Source organism: Anomaloglossus baeobatrachus, chromosome 8 (assembly GCF_048569485.1).
Source record: "Anomaloglossus baeobatrachus isolate aAnoBae1 chromosome 8, aAnoBae1.hap1, whole genome shotgun sequence".
NCBI lineage: Eukaryota > Metazoa > Chordata > Amphibia > Anura > Aromobatidae > Anomaloglossus > Anomaloglossus baeobatrachus.
In genome coordinates this window covers 51376611-51390188 of record NC_134360.1, presented here as the reverse complement: position 1 = coordinate 51390188, position 13578 = coordinate 51376611, and the positions used below count along the sequence as shown (strand labels likewise).

The window sequence follows — 13578 nt, the reverse complement described above, 5'->3', positions numbered from 1 at the left end:
TGTGTGTGCAGTGTGTGTGTGTGCGATGTGTGTGCAGTATGTGTGTGTGCAGTATGTGTGTGCGATACGTGTGTGCAGTATGTGTGCGATATGTGTGTGTGCGATATGTGTGTGCAGTATGTGTGCAATATGTGTGTGTGTGCGGTATGTGTGTGCGGTATGTATGTGTGTGCAGTATGTGTGCGATATGTGTGTGTGCGATATGTGTGTGCAATATGTGTGTGTGTGTGGTATGTGTGTGTACGGAATGTGTGTGCGATATGTGTGTGCGCGATATGTGCGTGTGCCGCCCCTAAGCAGACGAGTTGCTCGGATCCGGGATTGCTGGGGCTCGAGGGTCCCCGGACCCGGGTCTCAGCGGCCACTTGAAATGAAAAGGGGCTATTTACAGGGGAATAGCTCGTGACGCCACCTGCGAGTTGCGGTAAGAAGGGAGTACCGCTGCTGCCGAGGGGAGTACCGGGGCTGATGACGTGGGGGCAGCTAGGTGACAGTTCCCTCCGCAGGTAGGGAGGCCCTGGGACTCTGCAGGGCTAGTGGATGGTGCTGGGCAGGCTTGCTGGGCAGGCAGGACGCAGGGAGAGGGGCAGTGTACTCACTCAGGTTGTTGTGATGTTAGATGCAGTCAATGAAGCAGACTCACACACTGTAGTAAACCAAAGTCTCCGGGTACCACTGCAACTGCGGGGAGCCCGTCCGGGTGTCCGCTCCCACCGGTATCACTTTAATGGTCCGGAGCCTGCCTCGATGCACAAATTTAGTTGTTCTTGTGACCCCTTGGCCTGAAGTTGTCAGGGTCCCGCTCCCTATTTATAGTGGAGCTGTGCTCTCGATGGCTGGAACTTGGACTCTCTGTAGGTTGCATGAGCTGGAAAGCCCTATCCCCCTCGTTGTGCTGATGCCTTCGATCTCTGAGCTCTTGGGGAAAGTTCTTTAAGAGACTATCCTCTACAGGTTAATTATTAAGGCGCTTGAAGCTTTTCCCTGATCTAGGGTCCTGTACCCCGCCGTGCTTGGTACCGGTCCGGTTACTGGACTTTCCGGTGCCGACCATTCTCCAAAACTAAGTCAGGGCTCTCCTTCTCCAATACCCTGCGACCGGGTCTCTGACTCCTCTGGTCCCGTACCCCGTCTGCGACCCAACCTAGGTCACTCCAGGGAGCTACAACTCCCAGCTCCTCACTCACTGATGGCTACTACTCCACTCTCCCTGAAACGCTAACTGACTTCCTTCCCTCCCACGAGTCTGCCTGACCCCTAGGTGGGTGTCCTTATTCCGCTTATCCAACCCACTGGTGTGTCTGACAGGACAGGATGTGAGGTGTGGTTGTGATTTGTGGTGCTGATGGGAGTGATACCGGTTTTCAGGAACCTGGAACCATGGGGGGGGGTAGGTCCTGCATCATAGAAAGAGAGGGTGCAGTCCCCTGCGACACCCTGATATAGTCAGGGGTGTCGTATGTGCGCGATATCTGTGCAGTATGTGTGTTATGTGTACGATATGTGCGAGATATCTGTAGGTTGTATGGGCAGCACGGTGGCTCAGTGGTTAGCACTGTACTATATATGGCAGCACGGTGGCTCAGTGGTTAGCACTGTACTATATATGGCAGCACGGTGGCTCAGTGGTTAGCACTGTACTATATATGGCAGCACGGTGGCTCAGTGGTTAGCACTGCAGTCTTGCTGCGCTGGGGTCCTGGATTCGAATCCCACCAAGGACAACATCTGCAAGGAGTTTGTATGTTCTCCCCGTGTTTGCGTGGATTTCCTCTGGGTTCTCCGGTTTCCCCCCACACTCCAAAGGCATACAGATAGGGACTCTAGATTGTGAGCCCCAATGGGGACAGTGTTCCTGATGTATGTAAAGCGCTGTGGTATATGTTAGTGCTATATAAAAATAAAGATTTGATTTGATTTGATAAAGTATGTGCCCCCTCTACTCAGCCCCTTAACTTTTCTCTAAACTTCATCATCCATGACGTCACCAGCCGCCGGCCAATCAGCGCTGGAGAAAAGTTCTCCCATCCTTCAAGTAACGGATCAGTGTGCGCCTCCTCTGCCGCGGAGCATGCCGGGACGTGTAGTCTGCAGCGCAGGGATGCAGGACTACAATCCCCGCAGCCCATATAAAGAGATTGAGCTGGAGGAGGGGGACAGAGCCGGAGAGGAGCATGGATGTGCGGGGAGCCTGGAGCTGGCAGGTACTGGCGCCGGAGCAGGCTGCACCGCAGCGCTGTGCATGTACCGCATCCCCCTCACACTGCAGCGCAGCCCCGTGTGCATTGTGTCTGAGCCTGCGCTTCCTCTACACTGTGTCATCTCTGACCCTGCCGCATCCTGCCTCTGCCTCCTCCGTGCTCTGCGGCTCCTCCGCCGCCTCCAGGCTCTGGTCCTGTAGGAGCCGTATGGAGAGCAGTGCCTGCGGCTGACAGATGTGCTGTGTCCATGAGCATCAGGTGGAGGAGGGGAGGCGGGGGTCCTGGAAACTTGTGTCTGCAGCTGGGGCCATTGCAGTCCTGTGCAGGGGACTCTGGGACATGAGGGGTTAATGTGCAGCCAGGTAGCAGGGGCTCAGGTGGGCCCCGTATGCAGGACCTGGGGCTGCACTCTGCTATCTCAGACTGGAGGCTTGAGGTTTTTGATTTTATGTGAATGTTTCAGACTTTATCTTGTATTTTTTTCTTTTCTTCCTTTTTTTTTTTTTTTTTTTTTTTTTTTTTTTTTTTTTTTTTTTTTTTCTCCTTCAGATTTGTTTATTTTTGTGACATGTTCTTTGTGATCAGAAGGATCCTGCAGTTGTAGTAACCGGTCCTCTTATCACGTCTCCAAGAACCTTTGCCTTAGGCCCTGGATCTCCATGGTGGATTATAATGTGAGACTACAACTCTCAGCATACACTGAGGCCATAGATCTGTCATTGAGGGTGTGTAATGCTGGAACTACAACTCTCAGCATACACTGAGGCCATAGATCTGTCACTGAGGGTGCGTAATGCTGGAACTACAACTCTCAGCATACACTGAGGCCATAGATCTGTCACTGAGGGTGCGTAATGCTGGAACTACAACTCTCAGCATACACTGAGGCCATAGATCTGTCACTGAGGGTGCGTAATGCTGGAACTACAACTCTCAGCCTACACTGAGGCCATAGATCTGTCACTGAGGGTGCGTAATGCTGGAACTACAACTCTCAGCGTACACTGAGGCCATAGATCTGTCACTGAGGGTGCGTAATGCTGGAACTACAACTCTCAGCCTACACTGAGGCCATAGATCTGTCACTGAGGGTGCGTAATGCTGGAACTACAACTCTCAGCGTACACTGAGGCCATAGATCTGTCACTGAGGGTGCGTAATGCTGGAACTACAACTCTCAGCCTACACTGAGGCCATAGATCTGTCACTGAGGGTGCGTAATGCTGGAACTACAACTCTCAGCCTACACTGAGGCCATAGATCTGTCACTGAGGGTGCGTAATGCTGGAACTACAACTCTCAGCCTACACTGAGGCCATAGATCTGTCACTGAGGGTGCGTAATGCTGGAACTACAACTCTCAGCCTACACTGAGGCCATAGATCTGTCATTGAGGGTGTGTAATGCTGGAACTACAACTCTCAGCATACACTGAGGGCAATAGATCTGTCACTGAGGGTGCGTAATGCTGGAACTACAACTCTCAGCGTACACTGAGGCCATAGATCTGTCATTGAGGGTGCGTAATGCTGGAACTACAACTCTCAGCATATTCTTTGATACTATGGCCAATAGTCACTGGTTATAGACCTGTAGATGAGGACGCATAATGCTGCTACAACTCTCAGCATACACTATGGCGTATAGCCTGTAGATGTGGGTGTGTAATGATGGAACTACAACTCTCAGCATATACTCTGACCAATAGTCACTGCTTATAGACCTGTAGATGAGGACGGATAATGGCTGGTACTACAACTCTCGGCATACACTATGGCATATAGACCTGTGGATGAGGGTGTGTAATGCTGGAACTACAACTCTCAGCATATACTATGGCCAATAGGCACTGTTAGACCTGTAGATGAGGGTCTGATGCTGCGCACACTATGGCTTACGGACCTGTGGATGAGGGTGCGTAATGTTGGAACTACAACTCTCAGCATGCGCTATGGCCACTGCTTATAGACCTCTAGATGAGGGCTTTGTGCACACGTTGCAGAAATTTCTGCGTCTTCAGACATGCTGCATATTTTTTTTTTTTTTTTTTGCACATGAAAAATAAACCTGACCATGTGCACAGCACTTCAGGATTCTCATAGACCTTGCTGATTTGTGACAATCTGCAAGCACAAAAAAACCCCACAATTTGTGCACACGGCCTAATTCTGGAACTACAGCTCCCAGCATGCTCAATCAACATGGATCCTTTACTCTGACCTTACTGCAAGACACGAGGAAGGTCAGCAGATCCGTGCCCACCAATGATCGCAGGTGTAGTACAATATCTGTACCATCATCACGTCATTCACCCACCCATCCATCCAGCATTGTTGTGGGGGGGGGGGCTTGTAAGAAGGGTCTTCCCTTCAATTCATAGTATCTTTTGATTTGTGTTTAATACAAAAAAAAAAACCAGCTGATGTGAGGGGCACTGCCTCTCTTGGGACTTCTCACCATCCAAGGTCCCTGTACATCAGTCTCCAGGCCGGGACCTACATACAGGACTGAGCTGCCGAGCAAATGAAGAGCTTAGAGGGGCCACTGACCTCATTCTAGAGCACAGAGCGGTGTCAGATAGGGGCTGGGTATCAGTAATGCCTGATCTGTCACCTGAATCCATCCCATTTAACTCAGCCGTCACCTAACTCCTAATTACTATCAGTGTGTACAGGAGGTCTAACCCTATATACCAGATATACTATACAGAATTATACACAGGAGGCCTCCACATTATACCAGTTGTCTATATCAACTTGATATAGGAGATACCCAGGTTATACCAGCTGTACACATATAACCTGGGCATCTCCTGTATATAATGTGTACAGCTGGTATAACCTGGGATTCTCCTATATATAATTATACCAGCTGTACATATATAATATATTTTTTAAAATAAATAGCTGGTATAACCTGGGTGTATATATCCAGGTTGTACCAGCTGTACATATAATTTATATAACCTGGGCATTTCCTGTTTATAATTGTCCCAGCTTTACAAATGATACCAAAGTTACACCAGCTGTGCATATATAATTATATACAGGAGGTGCCCAGGTTATACCAGCTGTACATATATAATTATATACAGGAGATACCCAGGTTATACCAGCTGTACATATATAATTATATACAGAAGATACCCAGGTTATACCAGCTGTACATATATAATTATATACAGGAGATGCCCAGGTTATACCAGCTGTGCATATATAATTATATACAGGAGATGCCCAGGTTATACCAGCTGTACATATATAATTATATACAGGAGATGCCCAGGTTATACCAGCTGTGCATATATAATTATATACAGGAGATGGCCCAGGTTATACCAGCTGTACATATATAATTATATACAGGAGATGGCCAGGTTATACCAGCTGTACATATATAATTATATACAGAAGATACCCAGGTTATACCAGCTGTACATATATAATTATATACAGGAGATGCCCAGGTTATAGCAGCTGTACATATATAATTATATACAGGAGATGCCCAGGTTATACCATCTGTGCATATATAATTATATACAGGAGATGCCCAGGTTATACCAGCTGTACATATATAATTATATACAGGAGATGGCCAGGTTATAGCAGCTGTACATATATAATTATATACAGGAGATGCCCAGGTTATACCAGCTGTACATATATAATTATATACAGGAGATGGCCAGGTTATACCAGCCGTGCATATATAATTATATACAGGAGATGCCCGGGTTATACCGGCTGTACATATATAATTATATACAGGAGATGGCCAGGTTATACCAGCCGTGCATATATAATTATATACAGGAGATGCCCGGGTTATACCGGCTGTACATATATAATTATATACAGGAGATGCCCAGGTTATACCAGCTGTACATATATAATTATACACAGGAGATGCCCAGGTTATACCAGCTGTACATATATAATTATATACAGGAGGTGTGTGTGTGTGTGTTGACTTCACCAGCAGAATGGTGAGTGCAGCTCTGGAGTAATGTGAAGTAGTTTTTCTCTAGCAGGTTATTGATCATCGGTCACTACTGGGGTGATCTTGCTCCCAAATCTCCATAGCATAGGCCTAATAAGAGTGTTCTATGGATAGCTACAGGACTATAAGTCTCAGCATGCTTTTGTTCGTACTTGTAGTACCCCTGAGTTTCCCAGCTCCGGTCCCTTTTTGTACATCACAGATCGGCTTTGCGGTCCCTGCCGCCTGCCTCCTTTCTCCGCACTCCTCCTCCTGATTTTTCTATTTATAGGATCACAAGACATTATTGTAACCAAGTTGAGGAGTATATTTTCATTCAATCACCTTCCTCCTCTGCGTTCTGCACCATCTGGAAGGCTGCGCACACTCCACTGGTTCGGATAATGCTTCTCTGTGGAGGTGAGGAGTAAACTTTGCTCGAGCCTCATGCTTGGGGCACTTGTTTGGCTTTTGTGGATAGTGGAGGGGTTTCCTTCTGCCCTGCGACTCCTCATGCTTCTATATAAACGGATTTATTGTGTCTTAAAGTTCCAAATACTTATAATATTGCTGGAGCGTTATAGGAGCCGTGACTGATATCGGCCGCACGTAAAAGGTTCTCTGCATTGGAGAAATGTGACATAAGTGGAGATCATGCGGGCAGTGAAATTTACACCTCCTCCTGTCACTTGTCACCTCCCTGGCCTGGAATGACTGATAAGGGGGAGCAGTAGTCTGATTTCCATGGTCCTGCTCTGACGTCCACATCTGTACACTCGGGCAATGCAAACTTTCTTGTCTGGCAATCAAATACCGGCATCCCAGGTTGTATGTAGCATGAGACTGGGTGCTCAGGATGATGGTGACGTCTGTTGTGCCTTTGTCCACTGCCTTGGAGTACAGATGGGCACATCGGCGCAGTACCCTGCGAATCTTGTTACTTAACTAGTAATGTGCAGCAAATGTGACCAGAAGACTTGCTGATTCATGATATCTGCTTGCCATTGAAGGTACGTTCACGCTTTCAGTATTTAGTTAGTATTTTTGAGTCCAGCAGGAGTGTAGCAGACAGCAGGAGTGTAGCAGACAGCAGGAGTGTAGCAGACAGCAGGAGTGTAGCAGACAGCAGGAGTGTAGCAGACAGCAGGAGTGTAGCAGACAGCAGGAGTGTAGCAGACAGCAGGAGTGTAGCAGACAGCAGGAGTGTAGCAGACAGCAGGAGTGTAGCAGACAGCAGGAGTGTAGCAGACAGCAGGAGTGTAGCAGACAGCAGGAGTGTAGCAGACAGCAGGAGTGTAGCAGACAGCCACTCGCACCACTTCTGCATTTTTTTTTTTTTCCACACAATCTTTTTAGTTTTGGCTGACAAATACTGATTGTGTGAATGTGGTCTTACAGTGTTTTTGTGAATAATTATGAATAAGGGATAACTAATCGTTGGGAGCTCTGACCACTGGGAGCCCACAGTGATAAGGAGTAGGAGAGTCATCAGAGGGCCACCTTTTTGGCTTTCACACCATACAATTTCTGTGGCTGCCAAGTACAGCACTGGTCTTTCTCACAATCCCATAGACTTTGAGTGGAGGATGAGCATGCACACATTCACTCCATTCAGGGCAGAGCTGCGAAGCCCCATTCTTGGCATTACAAAGCCCTCATCTGTCTCAGTTGTGGTCCCCAGCAGTCAGATCCACAGTGATCTGCAATCAACCCCCCCACCCCATCCTGTGGGGTGCAGGGCCACCCTGTATTTCTTTAAATCCAGATGCAGAAAACTCCTGATCTAGGCCAGCCGCACATTCTTGTATGGAAGAACTATTGATTGTCTCAACACCAAACTTCCATGAGTAAAGGGTGAACTCTGTACAGGAAACAATCCAGCCTGTTGGGAGTAGTAGTTCTGGAGATGTCAGATGATGGTGGTGTTGGGGGAGGGGACCTGGAGCTTGTGCTGTACTAATCTCTTGTATGGAGGATTTGCACCTCCAGATCTTGGTCTCCGGTGAATGTTGATTTCTGCCGTGTAGCAATGCCACGAGGCTCAAACATGTCTGGGGTGGACTCTATGGGGCACTTCTGTGTTGACTATATAATAGGACAGGGAAACTTGTCAGTCAATGGGAGAATGGCCACCGGAACACAATGGTTTCCGTATCTCACTTATTTTACTCTTTTGTACAAGAGGCTGCTAAGTCTTTGGCTTTACCCAGAAAGAAACAAGAGCGGATGATGAAACGTTACATTTCTTCCACATGCTCTCCACTGATGACAACACACGTCTTACATCGGTATTCCAAGTTCTGTAAGCCTAGCAAAAAGAAGGATTTGTGTTGTGCCTCAAACCAGGCATCCGTAGCAGCCATGGCATTAGAAATGGTGTGAAATTTGGTACCCTTGAGGTGTTTCTTCAGGTTTGGAAACAGATGATCGACGGAGGGAGCTAGATCTGGTGAATAAGATGGGTGGTCACCAGCTGGAAGCCCATCTCTGCCAGTTTTGCCATGGTCGCTTGTGCAATGAGAGCGGAGGCGTTGTCTTGCAGGAACAAGATTCCTTTGGACAGCTTGCCGCACCTTTTGGACTTCAGAGCTGCCTTCAATTGGTCCAAAAGTTCAGTGTAATACCTTGCATTGATGATGGAACCCTTTTGAAGGTAGTCCACTAGCAGCACGCCCTCCTTATCCCAGAACAGACGCCATCACCTTGTGGCTGATTTTTGCACCCTGAACTTCTTTGGACGAGGAGAACCACTGTGCCTCCACTCTATTGACTGCTCCTTGTTGTCAGAGTCATACAAATAAATCCAGGTCTCATCCATAGTGACCGGTCGATCCAGGAAGTTCTTACCTGTCCAAAAAACGCTGACAAATGGACCGGGAAGTTGTCACTTGCGCGCTTCTCTGATCTGTTGTTGTCAAACATTTGGGGACCCACTTTGCAGATCGTGTCCTCATGTCCAAATGTTCATGGATAATGACACAAACACGTTCACGGGAAATCCCCATGATGTCTGCTATTGCTTTAGCTGAAATTGGTGGATTCTCCAGTATGAGGTTGTGCACAGCATCGACAATATCCGGAACAACCACTCTCTGTCGTCCAGGACGTTCCTCATCATTGGGGCTGAAGTGGCCTGTTTTGAATTTGGCAACCCAGTTCTTACTGTGGGGAATCAATGCCCTTCATATTCCAATGTCTGTGACATATCACCATGAATATCCTTCACGGACTTTCCTTGCAGAAATAAGAATTTTATCCCTCCTCTGCTCTCAGTTGCTGTGAATATTACATTAGACTCCGCCATCTTGTTTTCCCGTGTGCGTAAAACACTGTTGCCATAAGCAACAAACACCATATTTTAAAAAGTTATAATACACATAAGGCTTTCATGTGATGGAACATTCGTTACCATAGAAACAAAAGACCACAAAGCCAAAGACTTAGCAGCAGCCGCTACAGCACTTTCCAGATGTGATCATCATTGACAGAGCAAGTCGCTTGCACATGGGGAGAAATGGTGGTTATTAAAGGGAATCTGGCACCAGGGTTTTGCTCCCCCCCCATCTGAGAGCAGCATAATGTAGAGAAAGAGACCCTGATTCCAGTGATATCACTTACTGAGCGGTTTGCTATCATTTTGTTAAAATCACTGTTTACTCTGCTGCAGATCTAGCAGTTATACAGAGCTCATGAATATGCTGGACTACCTGCAGCACGCAAAGAAGTCCGGTAATGATAATCTCCTGCTGATTAAACAATTAATTTTTTTTATCAAAACTACACTAAGCAGTTCAGTAAGTGACACATCACTGGAATCAGGATCTCTGCCCCTATATTATGCTACTTTCAGATTAGGGGGCAAAAACCTGGAGACAGATTCACGTTAATGCTGAAAATCATTATTCTTGGTGAGATATCATGTGTAAACTTATCCTGCTGAGGACAATGGTGTTCTGCCTCAACTGATGTCTATAGGTGATGGTAAACGAGTGCCGATCAGCATGTATCTGGCTGATCACGGCCGCGGGTCACTGTAAACCTGAACCAGCAAGGGCTCATTATGGTTCCTGGTAGATGAGTCTGTAGACTGGAGGAGACGCTGTGATTTGAATTCACAATAGATGAAATAAGCATTGTAGTGTTCTTCAGGAACCTCATTCACTTTGCTGGTACAGCAAAAATGCAGCGTGTGAACAAGCCTTTAAAAGTCCATATTCTATTAATAGTTTCCCCATCATGTGTTTTTACTTTATTGTAAGGCTGTGTACCCACTTTGTTTTTTTTTTTTGTTTTTTTTTTGTCATGGTGATTATAGGGGTTCAGGTACTGTACCCCTCCCCTCCTCCCTGCGAACGCTGCCAGAGGCAGTGCTCGCGTCGCTCCAGGCAGTTTAACCCACTAAATGCTGTAATCTGGTGCAATCACAGCATTCAGAAGGCAGGAAGAGGGATCACTTGCCTCTCCCTGGCAATCTGGTCCCTGTAATGCGATCACCGGGATCTGATTGCTCCCATAACCCGGGGGTTATGGAGCTACAGAGAGCCTCACGCACCATGCTGTATGCATGATATGTGAGGCAAAGTGCTGCACTATAATCCCCTGTAATGATAAAGCACTGCATGCGATTATAGGAACGCAGGAAATAAACGCAAAAACAACTGACATGCCAAATCTGCAAGGGAAAAAATAAGCAGCGTGTGCACAGCAAGTCACGATTCTCATAGACTTTACTGGGATGCTTTTTCCTTGCTTTTTATTGATAAAAATCTGCAAGGAAAAACGCATGAAAATGCACAAAAAAAAAAGCCACATGTGCACATAGCCTTAAGCCAGTTGACATCTAAGACTAAGTTCACATTTCCGTTGTTTTGTATCAGTCACATGCGTCGCTTGACGCATGTGACTGATGCGCTGTTCAACGCTGTACAACGGATGACAAAGAACAGAATTCTTTGTCGGATTCCGTTGTGTGCGGGGGGGGGGGGGGGGGGGGAGGGGAGCAGAGCGGGGCCGTGGCACTGAGGACGTCAGTGGAAGTGCTGCGGTCTGCATGGCTGGGGACAGGTGAGTGTATGTGTGAGTGAGTGCATGTATGTACGTGTGTGTGTGTGTACATGCAAAGTGCGGGAGGGGGCGGAGCCGGGCGGGGCCAGACGAGGGTGTCAGTGGCAGTGCTTGTCTGCATGGCTGGGGACAGGGTGTGTGTGTGTGTGTACATGTGCGGAGTGCGGGAGGGGGCGGGGCCGAGCGGGGAAGTGTCGGCCTCCCTGCACACGTAACCAGCCTAAATATCGGGTAACAGCAAAGCACCCGATATTTACCTTGGTTACGGGCCTACACCGCTTAGCGCTGGCTCCTTGCACCGTAACCAGGGTAAATATCGGGTAACCAACCAAAGCTGGTGACGTGTGCAGGGAGCTAGAGAGCATGCGCAGCGAAATCCGACGGATCTCGCTGCTCAAAAAATGTTACATGCTGCGTTCCCCCCGCCCGGCGGTCAGTCGTTCCACGACTGATCAGTCGGGCGGAGGGTGCAACGCAGCATCAGTCACAATCCGCTGCTCATACAAGTCTATGGGAGCAGCGGAATCCGCTAAACGGATTCCGTTGTTTACAAGAGCAGCGGATTGTGACTGATAGATTTTAGCGGAAATGTGAACTTAGCCTAATATACCATCAGCTACAGCTGGTGCTCATCTTTCCCAGATGTCAAAACATTGATGGGGGAGGTTGAAAGAAGTACACACCCCTGCCAACAAAAAATAAATAGTTCCCAATTAATATAAAAGTAGATGGAAGTGACTTTTTTTTTTTTTTTTGGTTCAGTAAATGGTCCCCTCTGACAGGTGCCTCCTGTATGCACAATGACCATCACTGATAGGACCACTCATTGGACCGATAATCCCAGAGCAGAGGTCTACAATACAATGCCTGCAAGGTGTAAATTGTAAAAGACAAAGTGGAATATATATATTATATTATATTATTTCTATATCCCTATTGTTACTCTGTGTCATGTGGGTGCTCTGAATCACTGACTTTCTTTATATGGGTGTCTACAGTGGTGGCTGTCAATAAGTATATCCATCAGCTCCGCTCTATATAGCATGCTTCCTGCAGATGGAACTGCATTTCCAATGTGGCAAGTTCCCTTTTAAATGTATTTGGGGCTAAAATGTTTCATTTAGGCTGCTTTCACACATCAGTATTTTGGCATCAGGCACGATCCGGTGACAAAACTGATGCGACTGATTTGGCGAAAAAACGGATCAGTTCCTTCAATTTTTTTGACAGATCCGGTGTGATACAGAGCATGCTCAGTTCAATAAAATGGATCCGGCGGCCAGATCCGTTTTTTGCCTTATTACACCAGATCCGGCGTCCATGGGCTTCCATTATAAAACAAGCCTTTTTTTTTTTTTTTTTGCCGGACACAAACGTTTTTTTTCAACGTTTCATCCGGTCCGCCGGACAAGTAAATTTAGCCGGATTCGGCAAAACCGGATGAAACGCAAGGCCATCTGGCGCTAATGAAAATCTATGGGGGGAAAAAACAGATCCGGCGGCAACAGACGCCGATTCCGTTTTTTTTTCATGTTTTTGCCGGATTGTGTCTTACAGAGAGGAACAGTAAAATTGCCTTGTATAGCTTATATGAAGAATCGTCTATTGTTGGCTGAACAATGAGTTTTGAGTTTTCTGAAAATCTATCAGTGAGCTCCCTCCAATACACAGGCAGTATGAATCGGAGCCTGCAGCAGTATATACAGGTAAAGATTTCTGAGCTGAAGAGCTGTTACTGGTGATTGACAGGTCTCACATGAATTGTTAATGCAGTAGTGTCCTGTCAATTACTGCACTGAGAACTGCTGGCGGGAGTCTGCACCGGACTAGTCTAGTCCCTGGCTGGATCCCTCCCCACCCTAAACTGGTTCCCTTCTGAGGTACCGGTGATCTTTACTCGCACTCCATGGAGTTGCTGCTACAGACAATCAGTGACCTTTGCAGCTCTGAGCATGTAATGCAGAACTGCTCAATGTCTGTGTAACCTCAGGGAATAGAGCTGGAGTGACAGAGGCTTTATCTTAGACATGTGTTTCTCAGAGAGAAATGGATTGTCCATGTACAGGTATTGCTGAACTGGCCTTTGAAAGGGGCACACATAATAGTTTGGGGGGGGGACCTACTGACACAGTAACGGACATATCCTCACTGGTGCAACAGGGGCCCCAGAGGTGATTGGGGGGGGGGGGGGGGAAGAGGAGAGAGAAGAGTCTACCTCCAAAGCAGGTGGAATTGTGCATTGTGATGAAATCTTGGGCTGCCAGATTGCTGTGTGTGTGTGTGTGTGTGTGTGTGTGTGTGTGTGTGTGTGTGTGTGTGTGTCCATCACATC

General features: G+C 47.3%; 1 protein-coding gene across 1 annotated transcript in view; it reads left to right on the top strand.

The window, feature by feature from the left end:
• The first annotated feature begins 2086 nt into the window (after positions 1–2086).
• ITPR1 (inositol 1,4,5-trisphosphate receptor type 1) overlaps positions 2087–13578 on the top strand; it is a 120504-nt gene continuing 109012 nt past the window's right edge. Inside the window, 1 exon segment of the mRNA XM_075322063.1 lies at positions 2087–2204. The gene's annotated coding sequence lies outside the window, so the exon portion shown is untranslated.